The following is a 14,214-nucleotide window of genomic DNA, read 5'->3' as shown; positions in this document are numbered from 1 at the left end:
GCAGAAGGCTGCCTAATACTGAAGCACCCCCAAACAACAAACCAAATGCAACAACTAGTACAAGCATTCCTGGGGGAAGGCCTGCAGCAGATTGATTTGCATATGGTAATGCCATCCAAGCAGTGGGTCAAAGTTGGCTTCAACCCTCGTCTGCATATGAAAAGAGAAAAGGGGCGTGCAGGGCATGGCGGCCTTTTGCGGCGCTTGGATGACCCCTAGTTCGCATTAAACACCTCCACCCTCCTTCGGTGTGGGGCTCATGTTGGCTATGCCCCAGCCCCTGAAGCATTCAAGCTGATTTCTTGCAGCAGCTGGGCACTGTAACAGCCCCAGAGCTGCTCTGTAAGGCAAGTAAAAGGGTGTGGGCCCTGCAGTACTACCTGTAGTTTGCATTGTGCATTGGAAAGCACAAAGTAAGCAGACGGGAGAAGTCAGGATAGTGCGCAAGGGCATAGAAGGGAGCGGCTCAAGAAAAGAGAAGTGGAAACAGACAGCAAACTAGGCTGGAGAGAGACCTGAGACAAAGAGATCTGAATTATACGAGAGCCGACCAGGGGAAACACAAATTATGCAGTCAAGTTTCCCACATTTGGGGAAATCGCAGGAGCAGCACACCCAGAGTGCAATGGGTGAGCCTTGCCCTGGGAGAAGCACCTTCATGATCATAGTATCTCACCTGGCAGGTAAGTAGGAGTTGGGCTAGAGCTGGGGAGGGTTGCTGCTCGGGTACCCCCCTGTCAAGTGAAGGAGATCCAACTGAGGCAGCGCAAGGGAACTCTAGAAAAAAGAACAAGGCTAGAGGAAGATCTGAGACAAAGAAATCTGACTTTTACCAGAGCTGACCAGAGGAAAGCACAAACACAGTCCCCCACTACCACAAATAATGCAGTCGAGTTTCCCACATTTGGGGAAATCATAGGGGTCAGCATACCCAGAATGCAATGAATGAACCTCACCCTGGGAGAACAATCTTCATGACCATGGTATCTCCTATGCAAAATAAGTATGATTTGGGATAGAGCTGGGGAGGGCCGCTGCTCAGGCACATCTCTGTCAAGTAAAGGAGATTCAACTGAGGCAGCACAAGGGAACTCTCATCTGGGGACAACAACTGCAGGGAGAACACATATTTTCAGATGAACATGGGAGGGCAGAAGGCTGCCTAATACTGAAGCACCCCCAAACAACAAACCAAATGCAACAACTAGTGCAAGCATTCCTGGGGGAAGGCCTGCAGCAGATGGATTTGCATATGGTGATGTCATCCAAGCAGTGGGTCAAAGTTGGCTTCAACCCTCGTCTGCATATGAAAAGAGAAAAGGGGTGTGCAGGGCATGGCGGCCTTTTGCGGCGCTTGGATGACCCCTAGTTCGCATTAAACACCTCCATCCTCCTTCGGTGTGGGGCTCATGTTGGCTATGCCCCAGCCGCTTAAGCATTCAAGCTGATTTCTTGCAGCAGCTGGGCACTGTAACAGCTCCAGAGCTGCTCTGTAAGGCAAGTAAAAGGGTCTCTGTGGCGCAATCAGTTAGTATGTACGGCTATTAACCAAAAGGTTGGTGGTTCAATCCCACCCAGGGACCTAATTGACCTTGTTATCAGATTTTGGTGATCTTTAAGTAGACAAGTCAAATTTCATACCCCCTGTTATGGTGTAGGGTACCTGGCCTTCTCTGATGTAATCAGAGTTAGATTTGATTCAGTGATTTTATAAAAACATCTAGGAAGCACAATTTAGCAGTGGGTTGCAGAGAAAAAGAAATATGCTGGCAAAAAAATCAAATTGCGTGATTAAACAGCTCTTCATTTTCTGGCTTTATTTTTGTGCTAACAAATTTGTTCTCTGAAAAGTGTCCACAAAGCCAAGTCTCTGATTAACACCTTTGTAGGGATGGTTTTTCACCTATTACTAAATTAAACTTGCTTCATTGGAAAGGCAGCAAGATGCATCCTCATTTCAATGTCTACTGAAATAATACAGGTTGACACCAGGAAACATTGACGCCACTGCATCCTTGCTGCTTTCTCATGTGGAAGTCTGTTTAATGTGAAAACAAGGTGATATCTAATTAGCACACAGGTAAGAAATTACGAAAATCTTTATTTAAGGGTGAAGATGTTTCTCACAAAATTGTTGCCCCAATGCATCATTGAAATTCAAGCTGGAAAGATGATTTTAATATATCACTTGTACATTTTGTATTGCTCTTCTGGTGACAATGTCGTTTTTTTTGTCAATTACCATTTTAATAATAGGGTAAAGAAAATTAAGTGGATTTTTGAAAGAAAACTATACTGTCAATATACTATTAAAACAAATTAAAATGGTAAAAGTTATTGTACTTTAAGTAAAAATAAAAGAGCAAAAATATCAATCCCAGTTTTGATTACTTAAATTAACAAAAAAAAAATGCATATAGCAAAGGATAGTTTCAATCTGCCTACCTCTGGGTTATGGGTCCAGCATGCTTCCATTGCAGTACTCTGCTGCACATGTAAGTGCAAGAGATCCTGAAGCACTCACTCATCATGGGAAAGTACCAATGTGTTTATTCATTGGTTGATGGAAGAAACATCTTACAAAAACTCTCCAGATTATTGATTTTTTAATGTTTTTCTAGGAAACGTTCTAGATGTATGCTTATTAGCCTTTGTCAGTATGTACTGTTTGCAAAGTGTCTCTGTGGCGCAATCGGTTAGTGTGTTCGGCTATTAACCAAAAGGTTGGTGGTTCAATCCCACCCAGCGACGTAATTGACCTTGTGATCAGATTTTGGTGATATTTAAGTAGACAAGTCAAAATTTCAAACCCACTCTTATTGTGTAGGGTACCTGGCCTTCTCTGATGTAATCAGAGTTAGATTTGATTCAGTGATTTTATAAAAAACAGCTAGGAAGCACAATTTAGCAGTGGGTTGCAGAGAAAAAAAATATGCTGGCAGAAAAATCCAATTGAGTGATTAAACAGCTCTTCATTTTCTGGCTTTATTTTTATGCTAACAAATTTGTTCTCTGAAAAGTGTCCACAAAGCCAAGTCTCTGATTAACACCTTTGTAAGGATGGTTTTTCACCTATTACTAAATTAAACTTGCTTCATTGGAAAGGCAGCAAGATGCATCCTCATTTCAATGTCTACTGAAATAATACAAGTTGACACCAGGAAACATTAACGCCACTGCATCCTTGCTGCTTTCTCATGTGGAAGTCTGTTTAATGTGAAAACAAGGTGATATCTAATTAGCACACAGGTAAGGAATTAAGAAAATCTTTATTTAAGGGTGAAGATGTTTCTCACAAAATTGTTGACCCAATGCATCATTGAAATTCAAGCTGGAAAGATGAATTTAATATATCACTTGTACATTTTGTATTGCTCTTCTGGTGACAATGTAGTTTGTTTTTGTCAATTACCATTTTAATAATAGGGTAAAGAAAATGAAGTGGATTTTTGAAAGAAAACAATACTGTCAATATACTATTAAAACAAATTAAAATGGTAAAAGTTATTGTACTTTAAGTAAAAATAAAAGAGACAAAATATCAATCCCAGTTTTGGATTACTTTAATTAACAAAAAAAAATGCATATAGCAGAGGATAGTTTCAATCTGCCTACCTCTGGGTTATGGGCCCAGCATGCTTCCATTGCAGTACTCTGCTGCACATGTAAGTGCAAGAGATCCTGAAGCACTCACTCATCATGGGAAAGTACCAATGTGTTTCTTCGTTGGTTGATGGAAGAAACATCTTACAAAAACTCTCCAGTTTATTGACTTTTTAAAGTTTTGCTAGGAAACGTTTTAGATGTATGCTTATTAGCCTTTGTCAGTATGGGCTTTTGCAAAGTGTCTCTGTGGCGCAATCAGTTAGTATGTACGGCTATTAACCAAAAGGTTGGTGGTTCAATCCCACCCAGGGACCTAATTGACCTTGTTATCAGATTTTGGTGATCTTTAAGTAGACAAGTCAAAATTTCAAACCCCCTGTTATGGTGTAGGGTACTTGGCCTTCTCTGATGTAATCAGAGTTAGATTTGATTCAGTGATTTTATAAAAACAGCTAGGAAGCACAATTTAGCAGTGGGTTGCAGAGAAAAAAAATATGCTGGCAGAAAAATCCAATTGAGTGATTAAACAGCTCTTTATTTTCTGGCTTTATTTTTATGCTAACAAATTTGTTCTCTGAAAAGTGTCCAAAAAGCCAAGTCTCTGATTAACACCTTTGTAAGGATGGTTTTTCACCTATTACTAAATTAAACTTGCTTCATTGGAAAGGCAGCAAGATGCATCCTCATTTCAATGTCTACTGAAATAATACAGGTTGACACCAGGAAACATTAACGCCACTGCATCCTTGCTGCTTTCTCATGTGGAAGTCTGTTTAATATGAAAACAAGGTGATATCTAATTAGCACACAGGTAAGGAATTAAGAAAATCTTTATTTAAGGGTGAAGATGTTTCTCACAAAATCGTTGCCCCAATGCATCATTGAAATTCAAGCTGGAAAGATGATTTTAATATATCACTTGTACATTTTGTATTGCTCTTCTGGTGACAATGTAGTTTGTTTTTGTCAATTACCATTTTAATAATAGGGTAAAGAAAATGAAGTGGATTTTTGAAAGAAAACAATACTGTCAATATACTATTAAAACAAATTAAAATGGTAAAAGTTATTGTACTTTAAGAAAAAATAAAAGAGCCAAAATATCAATCCCAGTTTTGGATTACTTTAATTAACAAAAAAAAAATGCATTTAGCAGAGGATAGTTTCAATCTGCCTACCTCTGGGTTATGGGCCCAGCATGCTTCCATTGCAGTACTCTGCTGCACATGTAAGTGCAAGAGATCCTGAAGCACTCACTCATCATGGGAAAGTACCAATGTGTTTCTTCGTTGGTTGATGGAAGAAACATCTTACAAAAACTCTCCAGATTATTGACTTTTTAAAGTTTTTCTAGGAAACGTTTTAGATGAATGCTTATTAGCCTTTGTCAGTATGAACTTTTGCAAAGTGTCTCTGTGGCGCAATCAGTTAGTATGTATGGCTATTAACCAAAAGGTTGGTGGTTCAATCCCACCCAGGGACCTAATTGACCTTGTTATCAGATTTTGGTGATCTTTAAGAAGACAAGTCAAATTTCATACCCCCTGTTATGGTGTAGGGTACCTGGCCTTCTCTGATGTAATCAGAGTTAGATTTGATTCAGTGATTTTATAAAAACATCTAGGAAGCACAATTTAGCAGTGGGTTGCAGAGAAAAAGAAATATGCTGGCAAAAAAATCAAATTGCGTGATTAAACAGCTCTTCATTTTCTGGCTTTATTTTTATGCTAACAAATTTGTTCTCTGAAAAGTGTCCACAAAGCCAAGTCTCTGATTAACACCTTTGTAGGGATGGTTTTTCACCTATTACTAAATTAAACTTGCTTCATTGGAAAGGCAGCAAGATGCATCCTCATTTCAATGTCTACTGAAATAATACAGGTTGACACCAGGAAACATTAACGCCACTGCATCCTTGCTGCTTTCTCATGTGGAAGTCTGTTTAATGTGAAAACAAGGTGATATCTAATTAGCACACAGGTAAGGAATTAAGAAAATCTTTATTTAAGGGTGAAGATGTTTCTCACAAAATCGTTGACCCAATGCATCATTGAAATTCAAGCTGGAAAGATGATTTTAATATATCACTTGTACATTTTGTATTGCTCTTCTGGTGACAATGTCGTTTTTTTTGTCAATTACCATTTTAATAATAGGGTAAAGAAAATGAAGTGGATTTTTGAAAGAAAACAATTCTGTCAATATACTATTAAAACAAATTAAAATGGTAAAAGTTATTGTACTTTAAGTAAAAATAAAAGAGACAAAATATCAATCCCAGTTTTGGATTACTTTAATTAACAAAAAAAAAATGCATATAGCAGAGGATAGTTTCAATCTGCCTACCTCTGGGTTATGGGCCCAGCATGCTTCCATTGCAGTACTCTGCTGCACATGTAAGTTCAAGAGATCCTGAAGCACTCACTCATCATGGGAAAGTACCAATGTGTTTATTCATTGGTTGATGGAAGAAACATCTTACAAAAACTCTCCAGATTATTGATTTTTTAATGTTTTTCTAGGAAACGTTCTAGATGTATGCTTATTAGCCTTTGTCAGTATGTACTGTTTGCAAAGTGTCTCTGTGGCGCAATCGGTTAGTGTGTTCGGCTATTAACCAAAAGGTTGGTGGTTCAATCCCACCCAGGGACGTAATTGACCTTGTGATCAGATTTTGGTGATATTTAAGTAGACAAGTCAAAATTTCAAACCCCCTCTTATTGTGTAGGGTACCTGGCCTTCTCTGATGTAATCAGAGTTAGATTTGATTCAGTGATTTTATAAAAAACAGCTAGGAAGCACAATTTAGCAGTGGGTTGCAGAGAAAAAAAATATGCTGGCAGAAAAATCCAATTGAGTGATTAAACAGCTCTTCATTTTCTGGCTTTATTTTTATGCTAACAAATTTGTTCTCTGAAAAGTGTCCACAAAGCCAAGTCTCTGATTAACACCTTTGTAAGGATGGTTTTTCACCTATTACTAAATTAAACTTGCTTCATTGGAAAGGCAGCAAGATGCATCCTCATTTCAATGTCTACTGAAATAATACAAGTTGACACCAGGAAACATTAACGCCACTGCATCCTTGCTGCTTTCTCATGTGGAAGTCTGTTTAATGTGAAAACAAGGTGATATCTAATTAGCACACAGGTAAGGAATTAAGAAAATCTTTATTTAAGGGTGAAGATGCTTCTCACAAAATTGTTGACCCAATGCATCATTGAAATTCAAGCTGGAAAGATGAATTTAATATATCACTTGTACATTTTGTATTGCTCTTCTGGTGACAATGTAGTTTGTTTTTGTCAATTACCATTTTAATAATAGGGTAAAGAAAATGAAGTGGATTTTTGAAAGAAAACAATACTGTCAATATACTATTAAAACAAATTAAAATGGTAAAAGTTATTGTACTTTAAGTAAAAATAAAAGAGACAAAATATCAATCCCAGTTTTGGATTACTTTAATTAACAAAAAAAAATGCATATAGCAGAGGAAAGTTTCAATCTGCCTACCTCTGGGTTATGGGCCCAGCATGCTTCCATTGCAGTACTCTGCTGCACATGTAAGTTCAAGAGATCCTGAAGCACTCACTCATCATTGGAAAGTACCAATGTGTTTCTTCGTTGGTTGATGGAAGAAACATCTTACAAAAACTCTCCAGATTATTGACTTTTTAAAGTTTTTCTCGGAAACGTTTTAGATGAATGCTTATTAGCCTTTGTCAGTATGAACTTTTGCAAAGTGTCTCTGTGGCGCAATCAGTTAGTATGTACGGCTATTAACCAAAAGGTTGGTGGTTCAATCCCACCCAGGGACCTAATTGACCTTGTTATCAGATTTTGGTGATCTTTAAGTAGACAAGTCAAAATTTCAAACCCCCTGTTATGGTGTAGGGTACCTGGCCTTCTCTGATGTAATCAGAGTTAGATTTGATTCAGTGATTTTATAAAAACAGCTAGGAAGCACAATTTAGCAGTGGGTTGCAGAGAAAAAAAATATGCTGGCAGAAAAATCCAATTGAGTGATTAAACAGCTCTTTATTTTCTGGCTTTATTTTTATGCTAACAAATTTGTTCTCTGAAAAGTGTCCACAAAGCCAAGTCTCTGATTAACACCTTTGTAAGGATGGTTTTTCACCTATTACTAAATTAAACTTGCTTCATTGGAAAGGCAGCAAGATGCATCCTCATTTCAATGTCTACTGAAATAATACAGGTTGACACCAGGAAACATTAACGCCACTGCATCCTTGCTGCTTTCTCATGTGGAAGTCTGTTTAATGTGAAAACAAGGTGATATCTAATTAGCACACAGGTAAGGAATTAAGAAAATCTTTATTTAAGGGTGAAGATGTTTCTCACAAAATCGTTGCCCCAATGCATCATTGAAATTCAAGCTGGAAAGATGATTTTAATATATCACTTGTACATTTTGTATTGCTCTTCTGGTGACAATGTAGTTTGTTTTTGTCAATTACCATTTTAATAATAGGGTAAAGAAAATTAAGTGGATTTTTGAAAGAAAACAATACTGTCAATATACTATTAAAACAAATTAAAATGGTAAAAGTTATTGTACTTTAAGTAAAAATAAAAGAGACAAAATATCAATCCCAGTTTTGGATTACTTTAATTAACAAAAAAAAATGCATATAGCAGAGGATAGTTTCAATCTGCCTACCTCTGGGTTATGGGCCCAGCATGCTTCCATTGCAGTACTCTGCTGCACATGTAAGTGCAAGAGATCCTGAAGAACTCACTCATCATGGGAAAGTACCAATGTGTTTCTTCGTTGGTTGATAGAAGAAACATCTTACAAAAATTCTCCAGATTATTGATTTTTTTAAGTTTTTCTAGGAAACGTTTTAGATGAATGCTTATTAGCATTTGTCAGTATGTACTTTTGCAAAGTGTCTCTGTGGCGCAATCAGTTAGTGTGTACGGCTATTAACCAAAAGGTTGGTGGTTCAATCCCACCCAGGGACGTAATTGACCTTGTTATCAGTTTTTGGTGATCTTTAAGTAGACAAGTCAAATTTCATACCCCCTGTTATGGTGTAGGGTACCTGGCCTTCTCTGATGTAATCAGAGTTAGATTTGATTCAGTGATTTTATAAAAACATCTAGGAAGCACAATTTAGCAGTGGGTTGCAGAGAAAAAGAAATATGCTGGCAAAAAAATCAAATTGCGTGATTAAACAGCTCTTCATTTTCTGGCTTTATTTTTATGCTAACAAATTTGTTCTCTGAAAAGTGTCCACAAAGCCAAGTCTCTGATTAACACCTTTGTAGGGATGGTTTTTCACCTATTACTAAATTAAACTTGCTTCATTGGAAAGGCAGCAAGATGTATCCTCATTTCAATGTCTACTGAAATAATACAGGTTGACACCAGGAAACATTAACGCCACTGCATCCTTGCTGCTTTCTCATGTGGAAGTCTGTTTAATGTGAAAACAAGGTGATATCTAATTAGCACACAGGTAAGGAATTAAGAAAATCTTTATTTAAGGGTGAAGATGTTTCTCACAAAATTGTTGACCCAATGCATCATTGAAATTCAAGCTGGAAAGATGATTTTAATATATCACTTGTACATTTTGTATTGCTCTTCTGGTGACAATGTAGTTTGTTTTTGTCAATTACCATTTTAATAATAGGGTAAAGAAAATGAAGTGGATTTTTGAAAGAAAACAATACTGTCAATATACTATTAAAACAAATTAAAATGGTAAAAGTTATTGTACTTTAAGTAAAAATAAAAGAGACAAAATATCAATCCCAGTTTTGGATTACTTTAATTAACAAAAAAAAAATGCATACAGCAGAGGATAGTTTCAATCTGCCTACCTCTGGGTTATGGGCCCAGCATGCTTCCATTGCAGTACTCTGCTGCACATGTAAGTTCAAGAGATCCTGAATCACTCACTCATCATGGGAAAGTACCAATGTGTTTCTTCGTTGGTTGATGGAAGAAACATCTTACAAAAACTCTCCAGATTATTGACTTTTTAAAGTTTTTCTAGGAAACGTTTTAGATGAATGCTTATTAGCCTTTGTCAGTATGGACTTTTGCAAAGTGTCTCTGTGGCGCAATCAGTTAGTATGTACGGCTATTAACCAAAAGGTTGGTGGTTCAATCCCACCCAGGGACCTAATTGACCTTGTTATCAGATTTTGGTGATCTTTAAGTAGACAAGTCAAAATTTCAAACCCCCTGTTATGGTGTAGGGGTACCTGGCCTTCTCTGATGTAATCAGAGTTAGATTTGATTCAGTGATTTTATAAAAACATCTAGGAAGCACAATTTAGCAGTGGGTTGCAGAGAAAAAGAAATATGCTGGCAAAAAAATCAAATTGCGCGATTAAACAGCTCTTCATTTTCTGGCTTTATTTTTATGCTAACAAATTTGTTCTCTGAAAAGTGTCCACAAAGCCAAGTCTCTGATTAACACCTTTGTCACGCGTAGCCACAGGCACCACAATAGGTTGGTTCATATGAAAAGATGAGACCACTTTTGGTAGGAATTGAGGACGGGTCCGCAATTCCGCTCTATCCACATGGAATACCAAATATGGGCTTTTATGTGACAAAGCCGCTAATTCCGACACTCGCCTAGCCGAAGCCAAGGCTAATAACATGACCACCTTCCATGTGAGATATTTTAACTCCACTGTTTTAAGTGGTTCAAACCAGTGTAATTTTAGAAAACTTAACACCACGTTAAGGTCCTAAGGTGCCACCGGAGGCACAAAAGGAGGCTGAATATGCAGCACTCCTTTTACAAAAGTCTGAACTTCTGGAAGAGAAGCCAATTCTTTTTGAAAGAAAATGGATAAGGCCGAAATCTGGACCTTAATAGAGCCTAATTTTAGGCCCAAATTCACTCCAGTTTGTAGGAAGTGAAGGAAACGGCCCAGATGGAATTCTTCCGTAGGAGCATTCCTGGCCTCACACCAAGAAACATAATTTCGCCATATACGGTGTAATGTTTTAACGTTACATCCTTCCTAGCCTTTATCAGCGTAGGGATGACCTCAACCGGAATGCTAGGATCCGGCATTCAACCGCCATGCCGTCAAACGCAGCCGCGGTAAGTCTTGGAACAGACAGGGCCCCTGATGCAACAGGTCCTGTCTTAGAGGGAGAGGCCACAGATCTTCTGTGAGCATTTCCTGCAGATCCGGATACCAGGTCCTCCGTGGCCAATCTGGAACAATGAGGATTGTTCTCACTCCTCTTTGTCTTATTATCCTCAACACCTTGGGTATGAGAGGAAGAGGAGGAAATACATAGACCGACCGGAACACCCACGGTGTCACTAGGGCGTCTACAGCTACTGCCTGAGGGTCTCTTGACCTTGCGCAATACCTCTGTAGCTTTTTGTTGAGCCGGGACGGCATCATGTCTATCTGTGGCAGTTCCCACCGACTTGTAATCTGTGCAAAGACTTCCTGATGAAGTCCCCACTCTCCCGGATGTAGGTCGTGTCTGCTGAGGATGTCTGCTTCCCAGTTGTCCACTCCCGGAATGAACACTGCTGACAGTGCGCTTGCGTGATTCTCCACCCAGCGAAGAATTCTGGTGGCTTGTGCCATCGCCACTCTGCTTCTTGTGCCGCCTTGGCGGTTTACATGAGCCACTGCGGTGACGTTGTCTGACTGGATCAGAACCGGTTGGTCGCAAAGTAAGGTCTCCGCTTGACGTAGGGCATTGTATATGGCCCTTAGTTCCAGGATGTTGATGTGAAGACAAGTCTCTTGACTTGACCAAAGACCTTGGAAATTTCTTCCCTGTGTGACTGCTCCCCAACCTTGGAGGCTTGCGTCTGTGGTCACCAGGATCCAGCCCTGAATGCTGAATCTGCGTCCCTCGAGAAGGTGAGCACTCTGCAGCCACCACAAGAGTGATACCCTGACCCTGGGGGACAGGGTGATCAACCAGTGCATCTGTAAATGTGACCCGGACCACTTGTCCAGTAGGTCCCATTGGAAAGTCCTCGCATGGAACCTGCCGATTGGAATGGCCTCGTATGATGACACCATCTTTCCCAGGACTCGAGTGCAGTGATGCACTGACACCTGTTTTGGTTTCAATAGGTTCCTGACAAGAGTCATGAGTTCCTGGGCCTTTTCTATCAGGAGATAAACCCTCTTCTGGTCTGTGTCCAGAATCATGCCCAAGAAAGACAGACGAGTAGTAGGAATCAACTGCGACTTCGGGATATTGAGAATCCAGCCGTGTTGCTGTAACACTTTCAGTGAAAGTGATACGCTGTTCAGCAACTGCTCTCTTGATCTCGCTTTTATGAGATCGCCCAAGTACGGGATAATTGTGACACCTTGCTTGCACAGGAGCACCATCATTTCCGCCATTACCTTGGTGAAAATTCTCAGGGCCATGGAGAGACCAAACAGCAACGTCTGAAATTGGCAATGACAGTCCTGTACCGCAAATCTGAGTTACGCCTGATGAGGTGGATAAATGGGGACATGAAGGTATGCATCCTGTACACAAATGCGGACAACAGGTGTCAAGCCGTGTGTTGCCTTTGTCAAGCTGTAATAAGTAGGGATAAGGACGTTAACCACCTCGGAACATCCTCCCTTATATGTCACCTGCAGCGCATTCATCATAAGTCAGTGACAAGTTCAAAAACTTTGGATGACAGCGGAAGCAGTCCACTAACCACTAAATCCCTTCCTCTTGTAACCAAGCTCCTGCAAACCACACCACCAACTCCCTCAGTGTCAATTTCCTCCTTAGACAGGAGAGCCAATAGTCCTGCAGGCCATGTCACTGGCAACTCTGACGAGTCCTCTCCTGCCTGGGATTCCTCCGATGCATCCTTGAGTGTAACGCCTACTGCTGCTGGCGCTGCTGTTGTTGCTGCTGGGAGTCGATCGTCATCCCAGAGGGGAAGTCGGAAGACCACTTGTACTTCTTCCAGTAAGCAATTGACTGTCCAACAGTCCTTTGCGAGGAAGATGAAATATCACAGCAGTCATCCTGCTGCAAAGCGGATAACTCAGGTCTGGGTGGTGAGAAACGTGGTTCCGGTATCCATCGTTAATTTAGAGGCAACTAGAGACTTGATTGAGGTACTGTGTCCCCGGTACCAAATACCCTCTAGGTTCCATTTCTCTAGGCAGGCGATACCGAAAATGTACACAGACCTCAGAAAAAGAGTCACCAGTGTCCTAAAAAATGCAGTTGTACCCAATGTCCACTTGTCTGTGGTTAAGTGGAGCAGGGCAGACTCAGGACTATATGACTGTGACAGCCCACTGGGTAGATGTATTGCCTCCCGCAGCAAGAACAGCAGCGGCGGCACCAGTAGCAGCATCTCGCAATTGCCAACTCGTTCCTAGGCAGGCTACGCTTTGTATCACCGCTTTCCATAAGAGGCACACAGCTGACAACCTCTTACGGAAACTGAGGAACATCATCGCAGAATGGCTTACCCCAATTGAACTCTCCTGGGGATTTGTGACATCGGACAACGCCACCAATATTGTGCGTGCATTACATCTGGGCAAATTCCAGCACGTCCCATGTTTTGCACATACATTGAACTTGGTGGTGCAGAATTATTTAAAAAACGACAGGGGCGTGCAAGAGATGCTGTCGGTGGCCCGAAGAATTGCGGGCCACTTTCTGCCTTCAGCCACCGCATGCCGAAGACTGGAGCACCACCAAACATTCCTGAACCTGCCCTGCCATCATCTGAAGCAAGAGGTGGTAACGAGGTGGAATTCAACCCTCTATATGCTTCAGAGGATGGAGGAGCAGCAAAAGGCCATTCAAGCCTATACATCTGCCCACGATATAGGCAAAGGAGGGGGAATGCACCTGACTCAAGCGCAGTGGAGAATGATTTCAACGTTGTGCAAGGTTCTGCAACCCTTTGAACTTTCCACACGTGAAGTCAGTTCAGACACTGCCAGCCTGAGTCAGGTTATTCCCCTCATCAGGCTTTTGCAGAAGAAGCTGGAGACATTGAAGGAGGAGCTAAAACAGAGCGATTCAACTAGGCATGTGGGACTTGTGGATGGAGCCCTTAATTTGCTTAACCAGGATTCAATCTGTTGAAATCAGAGCACTACATTTTGGCCGCCGTGCTCGATCCTAGATTTAAAACCTACATTGTATCTCTCTTTCCGGCAGACACAAGTCTGCAGAGGTTCAAAGACCTGCTGGTGAGAAAATTGTCAAGTCAAGCGGAACGTGACCCGTCAACAGCTCCTCCTTCACATTCTACCGCAACTGGGGGTGCGAGGAAAAGGCTAAGAATTCCGAGCCCACCCGCTGGCGGTGATGCAGGGCAGTCTGGAGTGAGTGCTGACATCTGGTCCAGACTGAAGGACCTGGCAACGATTACTGACATGTCGTCTACTGTCACTGCATATGATTCTGTCACCTTTGAAAGAATGGTGGAGAAAAAGAGGCAATTTGGAGGCCCTTGCACAAACTGGCTTTATTCTACTTAAGTTGCCCTCCCTCCAGTGTGTACTCCGAAAGAGTGTTTAGTGCGGCCGCTCACCTTGTCAGCAATCGGCGTACAAGGTTACTTCCAGAAAATGTGGAGAAGATGATGATCATCA

The 14,214-nt window shown here is 40.8% G+C and overlaps 2 non-coding genes across 2 annotated transcripts; both read right to left on the bottom strand.

The window, feature by feature from the left end:
- Positions 1–528: 528 nt before the first annotated feature.
- Positions 529–691, bottom strand: LOC135000853 (U1 spliceosomal RNA). Its single transcript, XR_010202596.1, has one exon. It is a non-coding gene; the product is annotated as a U1 spliceosomal RNA (small nuclear RNA).
- Positions 692–843: 152 nt separating this feature from the next.
- On the bottom strand, positions 844–1,007 carry LOC135000845 (U1 spliceosomal RNA). Its single transcript, XR_010202588.1, has one exon. It is a non-coding gene; the product is annotated as a U1 spliceosomal RNA (small nuclear RNA).
- Between the last annotated feature and the right edge of the window lie 13,207 nt (positions 1,008–14,214).

Source organism: Pseudophryne corroboree, unplaced genomic scaffold (assembly GCF_028390025.1).
Source record: "Pseudophryne corroboree isolate aPseCor3 unplaced genomic scaffold, aPseCor3.hap2 scaffold_1579, whole genome shotgun sequence".
Classification (NCBI taxonomy): domain Eukaryota; kingdom Metazoa; phylum Chordata; class Amphibia; order Anura; family Myobatrachidae; genus Pseudophryne; species Pseudophryne corroboree.
Note: the sequence above shows the minus strand (reverse complement) of the source record. Positions and strands in the feature narration are given on the sequence as shown.